We start from the raw sequence: 12,210 nt of genomic DNA, 5'->3' as shown, positions 1-12,210 counted from the left end.
CGTCTCTTCGCAGGCGCTGGTTGTGGAGGCCTTGAGGGCAGACCAGGCGCTGTGGGCACTCTGCGTCTCAGGGTCATCGAGGGTGGCCAGGTTGACAGTGAGGCGCTGGCTGTATAGGGCTTTCTTAATTGGATCTTTGAGTGCTCCAGCGTTGATTTTTATGGGATATTGTTTTTGTTGCTGTCACTGTTTTGGGGCTATATTGTCGGAATGGATTAGGTGTTGGTCTGTCTAGCAGTCATCGGCTCCTGTCATGGCGTGGGTGATGCGCACTTTCTTGCGGTCCCTCCCTCGGACAATGACGTAGTTCAGCAGATGCCAGTGCTTGGAGCCAGGGTGTTGCCATGAGGCCTTGTACTTGTCCCTCTGGCAGAACAAGGTGCTGCTGATGACAAGGTCATGTTCTAGGCATTTTGTCAGGAGCAGGGTACCACTGGAGTTGCTTTTCCCTACCACCTCTCTGCCGATCACGCCTCCTGAGAGGTCTGTGTCCTTACCGACTCTGGCGTTGAAGTCGCCAGGGAGGATGAGCTTGTCGTCCGTAGGGACTTGGAACAGGGAATGTTCAAGGCTGGAGTAGAATTCCTCTTTGGTTTCACCTGTTGTGTCGAGCGTTGGGGCGTATGCGCTGATGACTGTGGCGTACTGGTTCTGGGCTACGGTGAGTCGGAGAGTCATGAGACTGCGGGATAAGCACATTAGTGGCCAACAGCTTAGGGGGAATGGGGTCAACCCAAGCCAGGAAGTGAGACCCATTCACACAGATAGAGCAGGAGGTAAGAGAGAAATTAGAGAAAGACGTGGGTTCAGGGCTAGGGCACAGAGGACCCTTGGGAGAGGTTTGGCTTGGTGGACAAGGGGATTGGGGGTGTGGCAGAGGCAGATGGTCTTAATCTTTACACGTGGTGTTGGCGAGACAGCGTAATTTCCATTATGGATACTGCTTGGTTGTACTTTCTGGTCATCAGTGGGCAAACTAAAGATAGGAACATGGGCAAACCATCAGAGACTAGTGAAGGTTGATGGAGGTTAATATCTACGCGTATTCCACTAGCAGAAGCAACAAAGTCATCATGCCGATTTTCTTTAAACACGGGGATAACACAACAATCATTAATAAATCTGTGAAAAATAAATGACTTGGGAAATGATATAAAGAACGATTTTCTGAAGAAACCATATGGACAGTGGGTACAAAAACCTGATGTTCCTGAACAGTTATTGTATTATTTATCATGGTTTCTGAATGTGTTTCAATAGTGTGACATCACACCCACGGTAATTATATTACATGGGATTACATAGGATATATGGCATAGAAACAGACCATTCAGCCCATGCCAGCGTTTATGCTCCACTCGAGCCTTCTCCCGTCTTTCCTCATCTAAATCTATTCCCTTCTCCCTCATATGCTTGTTTAGCCTCCACTTAAATGTACCTATACTATTTGCTTCAACCACTCCCTGTGGTAACGAGTCCCACATTCCCACCACTCTCTGGGTAAAGAAATTTCTTCTGAATTCCCTATCTGATTTCTTGCTGACTATCATAGTGATCATCGTCTTAATTTTAAAGACCTTTATTAGGTCACCCCTCAGCCTTCTCTTTTTCAAGAGAAAAGAGACCTAGCCTGTTCGTCCTTTCCTGATAGGTGTACCCTCGCAGTTATATAACTCTCTTTATTTCCTGGCCATCAATGTCATCCCTTACTTTACTCTTTCCTATGTTCTTCTTTCCTGTTTTGTTTATATTTAGGCTGGTCTCATTTCTTGTAGATCCCTCCCCCCAATGCCCGGTCTTACTAGTTTAAAGCCTTTGCCACGTCCTTATTTACCCTTTCCACGAGGACATGGGTCCCATCCCGGTTCAGATGGAACCCGTCCCATCGGTGCAGCTCCTCCCTGTCCCAGTACTGGTGCCAATGTCCCATGAAAAGGAACCCCTCTTCCCCACATCAGCCCTTTAGCCACGTGTTAATTTTTCTGATTTAAAAAATTCGTTCAAGGGATGTGGGCGTCGCTGGCAAGGGCATTTATTGCCCATCCCTAATTGCCCTCGAGAAGGTGGTGGTGAGCCGCCTTCTTGAACCGCAGAGGGAAGTTAAAAGTCAACCACATTGCTGTGAGTCTGGAGTCACATATAGGCCAGACCGGGTAAGGACGGCAGATTTCCTTCCGTAAAGGACATTGGTAAACCAGATGGGTTTTTACGACAGTCCGCTAGTTTCATGGTCACCATTACTGATACTTGCTTTTTATTCCAGATTTATTTAATTAAAATGAATTTAAATTCCTCAGCTGCCTTGGTGGGATTTGAATTCATGTCTCTGGATTGTTAGTCGAGGCCTCTGGATTAATAGATTACTGACATAACCACTATGCTACCATACCCGTCGATTTGACTGTTTCTATGCCAATTTGCACGTGGCTCGGATTATTACCTTCGAAGTCCTGCTTTTTAATTTTGCTCCAGCTCTTTATAATCCCTCAGCAGGACCAACTCCCTGTTCCTACCGATGTCATTTGTTCTGAATGGACCATGACAAATGGATTACCCCCCCCCCCTTTTCCAAATTCCTCTTCAGCTGCCCTGAGATATCCCTTACCCTGGCACCAGGTAGGCAACCCACCCTTCGGGATTCTCATTCATAGCTGCAGAGGATGCTATCTATTCCCCTAATTATTGAATCCCATATCACTACCATACTTCTATTCTGCTCTACCCCCTCTTTCCCCCCACCCCCGCAAACAGCCTTCTGAGCCATGGTGCCTGGTCTGCATTATGGCCGCCCTTTCCGGAGTCTTTTTCCATGTCCTCACAGGTAGCGAGTACATCGTACCTGTTGGACAGGACCAGTGTCTGTGGGACCTCCTTCTCAACCTCTCCTAAATCCCCGCTACCCGGCTCTCTCGAAGTCACACCCTCCCTTTCCTGAACCTGTGCTTTCCTCTCGGATGTTTATGATCCATGTGTGTCTAACTCACATACCAGCTCAATGACTCTGAGCCGGAGTGACTGAAGGCAGAGACATTTCCTGCAGATGTGGGAATCCAGGACAGTCTCGCCGTCCACAAACTCCCACATACTACAGACCGCACACATAGCCTGCCCTGCCATCTCTAGTCTTTTTTATTTATTTGCTTATTGATACCCTGAAGTAATTTAATTAGGTAAAGTTTTTATTCAAAAATATTTCTAGTTATATTAATTAATTTGTTTATCTATTTAAGTTATTAATTTGATAAAGTATTATTTATAGTTCCCCAGCTCTTAGTTTAAATCACTGCCTAGCTTAGGGAAAAAAAACATTGTAATACCCACCAACCAATCACCTACCTGCTGCCCTGTGAAGGTAAACGCAGCACTTCCTTCCCCCTCTACTTTGTATTCCCACTCTCTCCAAATTCCCAGGTTTAACTCGCTGTAAGCGTATTCCGTTTACGATCACTCTGTGCAGACCACCACATATGCACATTTGTTGTGCATTTGTAGTGTATATGTGCAACTGTAAAAATGTCGGCTGCTAAAAAAAATTTCGTTTGCTACGCTGCGCAACCTGCATTTTCCATCCTGGCTACTTAGCTGTGCTCACACCCTGTGTCGTTTCCCCACCCCCCCCCCAGGTTTGGTTTAGAAAATATGATCACACGATTATAAGTAGTGATTCGGGGAGAGAGGATGGCCTGTGGAAGCCTCTTGAAGTCAATGGGCAATACTGTGGATTAGTTGAGAGCAGGCACTCGAGGGTCGAGAGGCTATGGTTTTAGTGGCCAAAACAGAGAAGATAAAAGTGCTGTCAGCAAATGTTTCTGGTCCATTAAACCACAAAGGTGAGCCTACAGTTGGGATGAGAAAAAATCATGCCTAAGATCAGGGAGAAAATAAAACCTACCTACAACTTGGGACACACAAAATGGGGCATGGAGCTGGGCCATCTGATTTGTAGATGTTAGGGTGTTAGCTGGTAACGGTAATAGTTAGCAATGTCCGCCATGGCTCAGTTGGTTCAAATCCAACTCCAGATAATTTACGAATCTTCAGTCTGTGAAAACTGTCAAAGAAATACTCCTATTTGTCTATCCAGATTTAACTAAACAGAACTTCGCAGCAACTTAAAAAAAATTGTCCCTGGTTTCTCCCTTGCTCGCCTGCAAACCATGAATCATAGAACGTTCCAGCACAAAAATAGGTCATTCAGTGTGCCAATGTTTTTCTCCACACAAGCCACCTAGTCTAATCCCACTTTCCTGTTTTGCCCTGCATATCCTTTAATATTCCTCTTTTCATGTATGTATCTAAATCGCTTTTAATAGAATTGATGGACTCTGTTTCAATGATGATTTGTAGCAGAGAATTTCACATTCCAACCACCTCTACGTAAAGGCCTTTATCGAGTCTTGCCTTTTTTGTGAATATCATATAATTTATGCCTTCATATTGCCATCTTGCCAATTGTCAGAAACAAACTCACTATTTATCTTATAATCTTAAAGATCATAATAAGGTTACCCCTTAACCTTCGCAGCTCTGGTTTAAAAAAAGTGCCAACTTCACCGGTCTCTCTTAACTGTGTAACCCTTAGCTGCCTCTCTTAGCTGTTTTTGCTGGAGCAAAGAAGACTGCAGGGTGGTTTGATAGAGGTGTTTAAAATTACGACGGCACAGAAAAGATAGGAATAGACTGTTTTCTGATGATTGAGGGGTCTAGAGTGAGGAGACATATATATGAGATTAAACGTCAAGTACTTGGGGCTGTGAGGCTGTGGAATGCTCTCCCAGAGTAAGAACCAGAGCCAACGCCAACATTAAAGGGATCCCAGCATCCCTTGGTAGCACTGTACATAAGCTGGCCCCTAAGGCCTGTTCCTCACTCTGGAGTGTCTTAATAAAGACTGAGGTCACTGTTACTTTAACCTCCCTGTGTGCAGTCTCATCTGTGTTCGGAATACAACAACTGGCGACGAGTACACGAATCCAACGCAAAGATGCAGCAAACTGTGGGAATCCTGGAGAAGTCCTCGGCGGGTGAGGACTGGGAAGCCTATGTCGAATGGTTAGATCAGTACTTTGTAGCCAACGAGCTGGACGAAGAAGGAAGTGCTGCAAAAAGGAGAGCGGTCCTCCTCACGGTTTGCGGGGCACCGACCTACAGCCTCATGAAGAATCTTCTGGCTCCGGTGAAACCTAAAGATAAGTCATGTGAGGAGCTGTGTACACTGGTTCGGGAGCATTTTAACCCGAGGGAGAGCGTGCTGATGGCGAGTTATCAGTTCTATACGTACCAGCAATCTGAAAGTCAGGAAGTGGCGAGCTATGTCGCCGAGCTAAGGCGACTTGCAGGACAATGTGAGTTTGATGGCTACCTGGAGCAAATGCTCAGAGACTTTTTTGTACTTGGCATTGGCCACGAGACCATCCTACAAAAGCTTTTGACTGTAGAGACACCGACCCTCAGTAAGGCCATTGCGATAGCACAGGCGTTTATGTCCACCAGTGATAACACCAAACAAATCTCTCAAGTGCTAGCAATGTTCATAAATTAACTGGAACTGTGTTTACGAGCAGAAATATACAGGGCAGAACCCATGAGTCTGCAACTGCCAGCAGGCCTCAGGTGACCCAGATGACTCAGAGTCCGCAACAAAGGATGAAAGCAAGGCAATTCACACCTTGTTGGCGTTGTGGAGGCTTCCATTCAGCCTATTCATGCCGCTTCAAAGGGTATGTTTGCAAGAGCTGTGGAACAATGGGGCACCTACAATGAGCTTGCAGACGAGCTGCAAGCTCTGCAAAACCTGCCAACCACCGCGTGGCAGAGGAAGGATCGGTCCATGGTGGATCATAGCAATTTTGAGCCTCAGAGAGAGGAGGCAGATGCTGAAGTACACAGGGTGCACACATTTTCAACGAAGTGTCCACCTATAATGCTAAATGTAAAATTGAATGGCTTACCCGTAGCCATGGAGCTAGCCAATCCATCATGAGTAAAAAGATGTTTGAGAGACTGTGGTGCAACAAGACACTCCAAAGTGAGTAACAGGCCTTAGGGGCCAACTTATGTACAGTGCTCCCAAGGGATGCTGGGATCCCTTGTGACTTCAGGGGATGCGCTCCCTGGTGGCGGAACATGGGAGTGCATGCTTTACAGATACACAGCATCACTCCCCCCAAAGTCAAAGTGAAAACTATTTACAAGGTGAGGCAGTCGGGAGCCTTTCTTTCCCTGGTGGACCGCCTCAGTACAAATGTCTGTTCTGGTGTGTTGGCTGTGCCCTCGCTGGGCTGGCGTGTTGTTGGCCCTGCAGGGCTGCTGGGTGAGCCTGGCCTTGCTGGGCTGTTGGGCGTGATGGGTTCGATGTCCTGGTACGGCGTGGTGTCGTTGATCCTTTAGATGTGTGTTGTGGGCTCGAAAAAGTTGGTGTCTGCTGTGGGTTGTTCAGGGCAGTCTGTGAACTGGAGCCTCGTTTGGTCTAGATGCTTTCTGCAAATTTGTCCATTGTCTAGTTTGACTACAAAACCCTACTCCCTTCTTTAGCTATCACCGTCCCCACGATCCACTTGGGACCATGTCCCTAGTTTAGCACATACACAGGGTCATTTAGATCAATTTCCTGTGATACAGTGGCGTGACCATCGTTTATATTTTGTTGCTGCCACCTGCTCTCTACCTGATCATGCAGGTTGGAGTGAACCAGCGAGAGCCTGGTTTTAAGTGTCCTTTTCATGAGTAGCTCAGCCAGGGGCACCCCTGTGAGCGAGTGGGGTCTCGTGCGGTAGCTAAACAGTATTCGGGACAGGCGGGTTTGGAGTGAGCCTTCTGTGACTCGTTTGAGGCTCTGTTTGATTGTTTGTACTGCCCACTCTGCCTGCCCATTGGAGGCCGAGGTGAATGTTTGATCCCATTGCGGGTCATGAATTCTTTAAATTCGGCACTGGTGAAACATGGCCCATTGTCACTGACCAGTATGTCAGGCAGGCCGTGGGTGGCAAACCATGGCCCTCAGGCTTTCAATGGTGGTGGTGGCGGTGCTTCCTAACATTATTTCACATTCAATCCATTTTGAAAAAGCATCCACCACCACCAGGAACATTTTACCAAGAATCGGGCCCGCATAGTCGATATGGATCTTCGACCATGGTCTGGAGGGCCAGGACCACAAACTTAGTGGTGCTTCTCTGGGCGCGTTGCTCAATTGAGCACACACGCTGCATTGCCGTACACAGGACTGTAAGTCAGAGTCGATACCGGGCCACCACACGTGGGATCTGGCTATCGCTTTCATCATTACTGTACCCGGGTGTGTGCTGTGGAGATCCGAGATGAACGTCTCCCTGCCCTTTTTGGGTAGCACTACGTGGTTACCCCACAACTGGCAATCTGCCTGAATGGACAGCTCGTCCTTTCGCCACTTGAACGGTTTGATTCGCTCTTGCATTTCAACGGGGATGCTGGCCCAGCTCCCATGCAGTACACAGTTTTTTACTAGGGACAGCAGAGGATCTTGGCTGGTCCAGGTGTCTTAATAAAGACTGAAGTCACTGTTACTTTAACCTCCCTGTGTGCAGTCTCATCTGTGTTAGAAATACAACAAGATAGATGATTGAAGGAATGGGGAATAAAGGAATATGAGAACTGGATGGGAACATGACATTTGGGGGGCGAAATTCGGGAGCTCCCTGTTTGCGGGCGGAATTCTTTGTGAGGCGGGACTTCCTGTGCCCGGCTCAGAGGTCCCGCCCCGCACCTAAATTGGGGGTCACTGCCCCTGACAGGAAGTGAAGCGCAATGTCAGGCGTTCCACTTCCTGTCAGGGCTGGCTCGGGGTCGATACACGGACGAAAGACAGAGTGCTACGAGGCCTCTCCGCGTTCCCTGACGCGATCCCAGGGCCCTTCCATTAAAGGGGAGGGACGCTGCGAGCCATTCAGGGTTTTCAGTGGCCTACACCAGGCCACCGGGGATGTGGGGTGCCATGGCCGTAGCCCGGCACTGAAACGGAGTGCCGGGCTGCACTGTCGCAGCACAGACCCCGCAAAAATCGACACCGCAGCCGGACGGGTAAGTCGGAGGGCAGCGCAAAATGGTGGCACGCACCTCCCCTTTAAATTTCACCCCGTGAGCGGAGTGTGGCCCGGTTCTCGACCCGTGAGGCTGGCACTGACATTGTCCGCGGCAGCCTCACGTAGCACTACCCAATTTCTGCCGCAGGGCGAAAACAGACTGCTGCAGGGCAAAATGGGTTAGTCGCGCACAGCGATGACATCATCGCCGGAGGCGCAGTGGCCCGGGACGCTACCAGCGAAGGCGCGGCGTTACTGGTTACGTGCTCCACCAACTCCCGCATAATTTCGCGGGGGCCGGTAGCGCCTCCCCTGGGCGAAAATACTTTCGTACCCCCCCAGGCTGCTAACTGGAGGCGCACAGCAGAGGAATTTCTGCCCCCTTGGACTCTTGCCCTAAGTACTTTACGTTTAATCTTATATTCATGTCTCCTCACTCTAGGCTTTAGACAAGGCCCCACATGGCACACTGGTCAGAAAGTTACAGCCCATGGAATCTAAGGGAAAGTAGCAAATTGGATCCAAAATTGGCTCAGTGGCAGGAAGCAAAGGGTAATGGTCGCTGGGTGTTTTTGTGACTGGAACGCTGTTTCCAGTGGGGTTCCACAGGACTCAGTACTAGGTCCCTTGTTTGTGGTATATAATCAATGACTTAGACTTCAATTTTGGGGGGCATGATTGAGAAATTTGTAGATGATACAAAAATTGGCTGTGCGGTTGTTAGTGAGGTCGAAAGCTGTAGACTGCAGAAAGATATCAATGGACTAGTCAGGAGGGCAGAAACGTGGCAACTGGAATTCAATCCAGAGAAGTGTGAGGTAATGCATTTGGGGAGGGCTAACAAGGCAAGGGAATACACATTAAATGATAGGATACTGAGAAGTGTAGAGGAGCAGACGGAGCTTAGAGTACATGTCCACAGTTCCCTGAAGGAGCAGGACAGGAGATAAGTTGTTAAGAAGGCATATAGGATACTTTTCTTTATTAACCAAGGCATAGAATACAAGAGCATGGAGGTTATGCTTGAACTGTATAAAACACGAGTTAGGCCACAGCTAGAGTACAGTGTACAGTTCTGGTCACCACATTACAGGAAGGATGTGATTGCACAAGAGAAGGTACAGAGGAGATTTATGAGGATGTTACCAGGACTGGATAATTTTAGCCATGAAGAAAGATTGGATAGGCTGGGATTGTTTTCTTTGGAACAGAGGAGGCTGAGGGGAGACTTGATTGAGGTGTATAACATTATGAGGGGCCTAGATAGAGTAGATAGGAATGACCTATTTCACTTAGCAGAGAAGTCATTAACCAGGGGGCATAGATTTAAAGTAATTGGTAGAAGGATTCGAGGGGAGTTGAGAATGTTTTTCCATGCAGAGGGTGGTGGGGGTCTGGAACTCGCTGCCTGAAAGGGTTGTTGAGGCAGAAACCTGAATCACATTTAAAAAGATACTTGGATATGCACTTGAAGTGCCGTAACCTACAAGGCTGCGGATCAAGAGCTGGAAAGTGGGATTAGGCTGGATAGCTCTTTTATGGCCGGCACAGACACGATGGGCGAATGGCCTCCTGCTGTGCTGTAAATTTCTATGATTCTTTGCTCAGGTGGGGGATAAACACAAACATAGACTGTATTAGGCCAAACAGCCTGGTTCCATGTTGTAATTTTGGTGTAATTCCATAAATCTACGCTGAACCTTTTCCATCAGTTCTTTAATGGGATGTCCAAAAATGTATGCAATACTCCAACTGCAGCCTAACTAAGTTTGCACAAGTTCATTTAACATTACCTCCTAGCTTTTGCCTTCTGCAGTGGTTTAGTTCCACAAGTGTCTTAAGTCTCCAATATCTTGCCCAAGTGGCTATTCTTTGTGTTTGCTAACAGTGAGTGTCTGCAGGCCACTTAGCTTTAGGAGGGATTACATCCAAGCCCAATTCTCTCCCCACGTGCCATTCACATGCACACATTCGGTAGGAATTCCTGGATAGCTATCAGCAGCAAGAATTCTGGATGAGCTTTTTCCCCCTCTGCACCCTAATGCAGACATACTAAAAAAAAAATGGAAAAAGACTTGCATTTATATAGCACCTTTCAGGACATGCTGAAGTGTTTTACAGCCAATGAAGTATTTTTGGAGAATAGTCACTGTTGTAATGTGGGAAATGCGGCAGCCAATTTGTGCACAGCAAACTCCCACAAACAGCAATGTGATAATGGCCATATAATCTGTTTTAGTGATTTGAGGGATACATATTGGCTGGGACACTGGGGAGAACTCTCCTGCTCTTCTTTGAAATAGTGCCATGGGATCTTTTACGTCCACCTGAGAGGGCAGATGGGGCCTCGGTTTAACATCTCATCCGAAAGACGGATCAGAGGGTGCGTGCTATCACTGAGCCACAGCTGACTATGGACAATTGTTGCACTCCTGTTGACACTCCATAAAGGAAGTATTTACAAGGTGCTGGCAATTTACCCGGAGGCTATTTCAAGTGAGCCAAACGAAATGGTTGTACCCACTGTGCATGTGATCTACACACTACACATTGCCAAGCATTTTGTTAGCAAGGAGGAAACTAAACACATCGGGGAGGGGAAGAACTTGGCACATGTGCCAAATAGCCTTGTTTAGTTCATTTTCGGCAGGAATCCTGGAGTTTTTTTTACATGATCTTGTGGGAAATGAGTTTCCATCGGCCTGTGTGAAGTAGTTAATGACATCCACAGACACAATTTTGATTGTTGATCATTTTCATCTGCAGCGATGAGCATGTAGCAGTCAGGAATGCTGTATGACAGGAAGTGCTGTGAGCGACAGGCGAGAGTATTCTGAAACAGATATGCAAATAAATAAAACAAATATGGTTCAGTCCAGGTCTGTGAGAAGTGCACAGCTCTCCCCCTTTGCTAGCAAGTGAACAAGGAGTGTTATATTATCAGAGCATATTGTGCACTATGTAATGTCACTCATTTTATAAACAAAAGATTAAATTTATTTTTTTAAATGTCAACTTTTGTCATGTCTGATAGCTGCAGTAACACGAATTTGGAAAAGTTATAATTAAGAAAATGAGCTATCCAATTTATGTATTCTATTTTTTGAAACATATTGGCCCAGAATTTGCAGTAAGAGGCGTACCTCCGGATCCCAGGGATGCAGGCAGTTCAGAAGTGTTCCTGGGATTACATGGGCTAGGTTGCACAATCAGAAAGGAGACTTCCTGATCTGCTTACGGGGATTCCATTTACGAACGGGATCCCCATAAGCTTATGAGGAATCCCCAAATAAATAAATAAATAATTTATACAACTGAAATAAAAATAAATGTTTACGAGTTCAAATTTAATTAAAAGTCTCTTCAATAAAAATGTAATTTTTTGAAAAACTATTTTAAGCATTTTAATCCGGGTCAAAATTTATATCAACTAATTTTAAATGTTTGTGCATGATTTTTTAATCTTTAATTTAAGATTTATATTAACCCTTACGCTGGTGAAATCAGGTCCTATGCCACCTTTTACCAGGTGTAAGTGTTTCATGGGCATTTGCTGGGCAAATAGTCCAACTCTACGCCAGCAAAAGTGATTTGTGGGTTTCAGAATCCGAATGCTAAAGTTTATTCAGTAATAAAAAATAGCCATTTGTCTATTTGAACCAATAACAAATTACATTATTAAAGCAAATTAATTGGTCATGATTACATTAAAAAGTGTGTTATTAAACTGAAAGGCAGTTCGTTTTGTCAAACCTCACCTCACCCGTTTTTGGCTTTGAGTTGGGGGAATTTTCTCCTGTTACTGACAAAACGAAACTAGATTCGGTGGCACATTATATTGACTTTATATTTTAAAAGAATCAACTTTTTTTTGTTGCTGGCTAAGTGTGTGGATTTGCAAGAGAGGAGGTGGAATGCTGCAGGTCTGTGGTGGGTGCTGGTTTCTGATGGTTTAAGTCTGGCTGCACTCACATCCCCAAGCCATTGGAGCCTGAGAGAGAGAGGGTCACTCTGGGGGAGACTTCATCTGGTGTGTGTGTGTGTCACCCTGTTGGATAAATATCGGGTGAGCAGGGGTGGGGGAATGCTGTACAGGATTCTGTGTACTTGTTGATCTTGGCACAGGTTCAAATCTTGCTCTGAACTCACG

General features: G+C 46.4%; 1 protein-coding gene across 8 annotated transcripts in view; it reads left to right on the top strand.

Moving 5' to 3' along the window:
- LOC139280852 (ataxin-7-like protein 1) overlaps positions 1-12,210 on the top strand; it is a 464,769-nt gene that overhangs the window by 227,390 nt on the left and 225,169 nt on the right. The gene's annotated exons all lie outside the window — the stretch shown is intronic.

This window comes from Pristiophorus japonicus, chromosome 15 (genome assembly GCF_044704955.1).
Source record: "Pristiophorus japonicus isolate sPriJap1 chromosome 15, sPriJap1.hap1, whole genome shotgun sequence".
Taxonomy (NCBI): Eukaryota; Metazoa; Chordata; class Chondrichthyes; family Pristiophoridae; genus Pristiophorus; species Pristiophorus japonicus.
Note: the sequence above shows the minus strand (reverse complement) of the source record. Positions and strands in the feature narration are given on the sequence as shown.